The sequence below is a fragment of the Cibotium barometz genome, chromosome 54 (genome assembly GCF_041138505.1).
Source record: "Cibotium barometz isolate CiBa-2024 chromosome 54, ASM4113850v1, whole genome shotgun sequence".
In the NCBI taxonomy this organism is placed as follows: domain Eukaryota; kingdom Viridiplantae; phylum Streptophyta; class Polypodiopsida; order Cyatheales; family Cibotiaceae; genus Cibotium; species Cibotium barometz.
In genome coordinates, this window is record NC_141099.1 from 32,253,587 (window position 1) to 32,259,980 (window position 6,394).

The following is a 6,394-nucleotide window of genomic DNA, read 5'->3' on the forward strand; positions in this document are numbered from 1 at the left end:
GAAATTAAGTATAATCTGTTCAAGAAGCATTATCCTGGGAGTGAAGATTTTTTCAAAATTTTAAATTAAGGTTCCTATGGACCAATAAGATTCATCCAAATGTAGGGAGGAGATAAATAGAAGAATAAAAGAAAAATCCCCCAAAAATGAGTAAATACTCACATAAGATGAAGAAACACCATATTAGAGAATTTGGGAATTTCTCACAAGTTTGGGACACGTGGTCAAAAGTTTGGATTAACCATAACTTGAACACCACTAATCCAAAATGAGCGCTTTATAGCTCTTTAGATTCCATTTTTCAAGCGCTTTCCAATGATAGATCATATGATAGGGTTTTGAGAAACTTACAAACATGTTATCCATGTCCCCTTTTTTAAGTATTCAAAAATGGGAATTGGGAATTCCTAAATTCACTAATATGGTGTTAAGAGTTGACTAAGAACAAGGTTAATAATTAAAAAAGAGAGATATTTTAGTGAAATGATGCATTTTTGACACCTCTGCATGGGGGAATTTCCCTCATGAAAGAGGCGCCTATTTCACATGCTTGAATGAGTTTTAAACTCCCAAATAATGGGATATTTTTATCTCTCCTGTCTCTTGTTTCAGTTAGATCCAAAAAGTGACCAAAACTGACCCAAAAATGGTCAAAAATTGACCAAACTGATCTGGAAAATTCTAAAATCAGTTGGCTTGGTTAGAAGCTCACTTTTTCCTATAAATAGAAGCCCTCCCCTTTGTTGAAACTCAATAGTGTTATGCACTATTACCCTGCCTCTCCCAAGTGCCAAAAACAGTGAATTTAATTCATAATTCATTAGTTTTTGACCCTCCCTCTTCCAAAAGATTGGTGGCCACTCTGGTCTCAAACAAGAGTTGAACCCTCAAACCATCAATCCAAAGGAAAGCTCTCAGATTCATTAGTAAGTTGGAGATTCTTCTCTTTTTCATTCAATTCATGGTTTTTTATGATTTTTTTAATGATTTTTGTCTTCCCTATCTTGCAAATGATGTTATGCCTCATTGTAAAAGGCATTTTCCTCTCTTCTCTAGTAAATCAACCCTTCTTTATCCTAGCTAAGTGATAATTGATGGAATTAAACTTTTTATAATGTTTTCTCTTTTATAAGTGAATTTTGATTAGTATAGATTACTTTAAATCAATTAGAGTTAATTTTTATGACAAAATCAAGTAGGAAAATTTTGAAAAATGGTCAGCCATACAAAGGAGGTTATGGCAATTTTTTTGGAAATAAGAATTATCTTTTATTATGCTAAAAGAGTAATTCCTATCAATTCTATACTCTAAAAGTGTCATTTTCATGCATAGAGGATGCATATTGATTATTATTATTTTATGCCCTGGGCTCTTTATATATGGCATCCTCAATATATTCTACTGCATTTCCTCCTCTACACCAGCTCACATAACCTTGTGATGAAAACAACCACTCCTCACCTCTACTCCCCTCTGACACATCTAATTCCCACTCATAATCAAATACTAATTTAACAAACACCTGATCTTCAACTCCCACCTCATGATCATCCAATTTGCAACCTGCATCATTGGCTTCCAACTCTCCCTCTGAGCAACCTACCAGACCAAGACTATAGCCAAACCACTCATCCATATGCTGAGCATCAACATGTGGTGTGTCCACCATAAACCCATTTTCCTTCAGCCGATCAACATCAAACACAGCAACTTCATGCACTGTAGACTCATCATTGTCACTTCCCTGTAGTTTCTCTAGCTTCAAGACCATTGGCGATCCTTCAAGATTCTCCACATCTTGCACAGGCATCCCTACCAAGTCTAAGCTCCCCAAACTCCCAAGCAAAGCATCTTGGTCCCCCTGACCAACAACAATAGCCTCACATGCATCCTCACCACTGACAACCGACTCATTCTCTTGGGCATGACAAGGAACACACACCTTATGATCAGCAACCGCACCTGCGAAATCTATCACACCATCATCCAAAGTAGCATCCAACTCATCATTAGTCACACCATCACTCCCTTCCTGCACAACTGGTATGCAAGCATTTGTTACCTTCTCCAAGGTAGCCAACTTCAACAAATCATCCAATGCATTATCAAGTACACAGTTCAGCTCATCATCCTCATTCTCACAAGCTGCAATATCCAACTCATCACCCAGATCATCAGCATGTTCTTCATCCATAATATCTTCATTAGTAACACTTTGATCATCACTCTCTACCTTGACTGACTGAAGTACAGGCACATGCAAATCATTACTCTTTTCTAAATCAAAGAGATCATCCAAGTCATATCCATACTCAAACACATCAGGCTTCTCAGCATTAGCATCACTTTCACAATCCACAGCATCATCAATACTTCCACCCTCCTCCTCCTCACCTTCTGAAAGCTCTTCAGGGCTGATTCCAGAAACCTCATCCTTCTCCATTCCCAACAGATTAATTTGTCCCATATCCTGCTCTGCAAATGTGACCTTATGGACTTCATGGACATTGGGCTGAATTGCATCCCTCATCTGCATACTAGGGTCCATCACCCTATTATTCATTCCCATAGACAATTGATATATTCCACCATTAGCTTTGGCTGGTTTCTCACATTGCGGACTGATATGACCCCACTCACCACAATTGTGGCATTGCACATCACTCGGATACCCTCTCCCTCTTCCAATATCTGCTGAATTTCTTTCAAAACCAGATGATGCATTTGTCTTCCTTCCCGTAACACCTATGCCTCTTCCACTTCCTACAGACTCTATCCAATTCAAGCTTAAAGACTTCATGAGCTCCACTGCTTCATGAACCTCTTTCTTCAAAGAATCCTCTTGTTTAGGAACAACAAGAACTTTTCTTCCAGGATGCATACTCTCAATCTCTGGCATCTTCACAAACCTTTTCGGCTCTTCCTGCATTCCCATCTGCCTCAGACGCTTCACCTTCCACTCCTTCTCATGAGCAACTCTGACAGCCTCCTCAAAGCTATCCAGGTTCTTCAGCTCCACCTTCAGACGGAGGGTTGGCTCCAAACCAGCCACAAACCAGTCTCTCTTTATCATCTGCGGGGGTACTTCAGGAATCAAAGCCTCACACCATAGACTCCACAGTCTACCAAACTCAATCAAATACTGATCCACATCTTGACTGTCCTGCTGAATGTTACACAACTCCTTCCACATTCATTTGGACTCCTCACACGGGCAAACTGTGCTAAAAATGCAACTCTGACTACACGATACTCAGGATCCTATTGATGAACATTCCTGTGTGTAGTCACAAACATCTGTAGCCATGTTTTTGCATCACCCTGCAAGAAATAAGCCAAAATCTGAGAAAGGATCTCCGGAGTTGCCCTATCTTTCATCAAGGATGTAAATTCCATCTTCTCCAGAAACCTAACTGCACTCTCCTGTGGCAATCCCCAATACTCCGAAAAATCTTGAGCCATTTCCCAACCTGCTTCACACAAACCTTTGTCCCCTTTCACAAACCAGAGGAAATCTGCTCCTCTCTGGAGGCACCAAAAAGTGATGGCACGGAAGCGGTAAAGCTGTTTACGCCTTTATAGAGTGCCACACTTCCACACAATCATGCAAACACACCAGAACACCAGACCAAAGAACATGAACAAGACTTATATTTCAGAATAGACCCTCATCTTTACAGAGCTGGATATCTAGGATATCCTCAGAATCATCCTTATCAAGCCTACTCCAGCTCCTGGTTGCTCCCAATCTGTTCACTCTTGCTTCTGTGCAGCCGACCTCTTCGTTCTCTACTCTGCACCTCAGCTGAAGACCACCCTCTCCTACACCACCAGCACACTACCAGTTCCCAAAGCAAAAACAAAACCCAGCCACACCTCTGAACCTCCCTGTCTCTCTCAGAGACGGCAACCATGTAATCAAGAAAACACCCCAGGCGGTTCTCCTGCCAGTCGGAACCACCTGCCACCACAGCAGCCCCCAACTCTCTTTTTCTCTATCTCACCTGCGCACAGTCCTCAACTCCCTGCATCCAAAGCTTTTTAAAAAAAACCTTCCAACTCTCTCCTTCGCACTCTTCCTTTGGCTACCTGCCCGCCACCAGTCTCCTAGGCGGCTCCCTCTTCTTGTCTTCTCTATCTGCCACCACTGCCAGCCATCAGAGAACCGAGAGCAACACACTTTACCCCTCACTACATTCCCAGGGCTCTCCAGCCAGTCGCCAGCTCTTGTTTTACCTTCGCTCGCTAACTCTCCCACACACGGCTGCTCTCCACTCTTGCCTTGCACCTTGATGCCCTGGCGGCCTTCTCTACAGCCTGCAGTAGCGGCTACCCACTCTAGCCCAAACGACTTCTTCTTCTTACGCGTGCCTTCCATGCTCACCAGTCCATCGGCTGTCCACTCTGCGTCTCACGCTCACTACCACTTCAAGGGCCTTTTCCTCTCGTCCAGCAGAAGCTGCCCAACATGCCCACTTTGCGCCATGAACTTCAGCTTCAGTCCTCTGTAGCTGTCAACCACGCCAGGCGTCCTTTGCGAACCAGGCGGCTGCTCCACTGTTCTACGCCTGCAGATCACCTGCGAGCCCTTCACACAAGGTCATCTGCGAGGTGACATACACTCGCCTTCCTCTGGCTTATACAGTACCACCCCTGGCTCTCCACACGGCGAACACTCCATCGCTTCTTCACCAAAGCGCCTGTGTGCAGTACCACCAGCTCATACACGTCTCCGCCTCAGCCTCAACACTCTTCACATAGACAGGCGGCTTACACCCTCGCGCCTCTGACTTCAGCTCTTCACGGGTCTGCTGCTCTCGACAAGGCGATCCCTCATATCCCTTGGCGACCACCACCCCTTCATCACACCCATCTCCTGCAGCGCCAGAGCGACCTTCGCACAAGGACAGCTTTCTTTTTTGTCTGCACACTCCAGAATCCTTATCACCAGGCGGCTCTTTACACCTGGCAGCCACCTTTTGAATCTTCGCTAGCCTTGCCTTCTTCACGTTGGCGGCCTACAACACCTTCCACGTGGTCATTTGATTGTTGGCCATGTGTATTACATTTTTATTTATTTTTTTTGAGCTTCAAAATGATGGGCACACAATACAATAAGAGTCCCTCCTTCCCTCCATTTCACACCAATCTAAAGGCTACATTGGCCCATTAATCATTGCTCCCATGCTTCCATATATACTTTCAAATGCAATCTTCCAAATGCCCATTGTATTTGGGATGCGTACACATATCCAGAGCAATCAAATGGTTGACACCATCTCCAGCATAACACGCTCCGCACAAGCCTATGCTTCCAAGATTTCATCATTTTCCTGCAAATACACTTCCATCAAGGCCCCTAGCTTGATTGCCGCATCCACGACGCCCACCCTGAGTCAATGGGTACTCCCATGACTTTACCACAACACGAACAACACTCATGTACACAGGTACAAGTTGAGTTTGAGGTTCCCGAAAAACTTCACACACCGGTTGCTTTGGTGCCTAAGCTTAGCTATGCCTCACCATGGGTGTGTATATCATGCTTGCTTTACATATGCCAAGCCTATGTTGAAGCAAAGTTGTACCCTTGCTTTGCTTTGCTGCCTAAGCTTAGCTATTCCTCACCATGGGTGTGTATATCATGCTTGCTTTACACATGCCAAGCCTATGTTGAAGCAAAGCTGTACCTTGCTTTGCTGTGGCGGCCTAGGCTTGGCTATGCCTTGTCATGGCCATGGCAAGGCAAGCCTAGGCTGCAGCAAAGCAAGGGCGTAGCTTTGCTTCAACATAGGCTTGGCATATGTAAAGAAAGCATGATATACACATTCTGAGAAATGTCATGAGGACAGTAACTTGGCCCTGGAGGCCAACTATAAGGTAGCCGTCCTTGCACCCCGATCGATGTTACACCTATTGTGTCCCATCTAACCCCTTCTAAGGATTATTTCTTCACGCATTGTTCCTAGAGGCATCACATAAAACTTCCTTTCCAAGGTATTATTTCCAATGTGGAACAAAAGTGTTATTGTGCCTAAGCAGGAACTTCCTGAGATGCCACTATTGTGACTATGGTAGGGGTATCTTTCAGTGAAGGTTCCCCAAGGGAATGCCATGTTTTGTAAGACATTAAATTATAACTAGCTCTTGTATCGACAAGAGATAATTTTTGGGTGAAGGTGTTGGAGCTCTATATATGGCTCACTCTACCTAACTTGGTCTCACCTATATATATGTATCTTGTCCTCAATATGAATCAGTCTTTGGGAGCGTACATGATGTGTCTCTTGTCTCTTCTCTTTCTCTCTACATTTCAACATGGTATCAGAGCATCTATAAGGGAAGCATCTATGTCTTCTTGTTAAATTCATGATTATAATTTGATGTCTTACA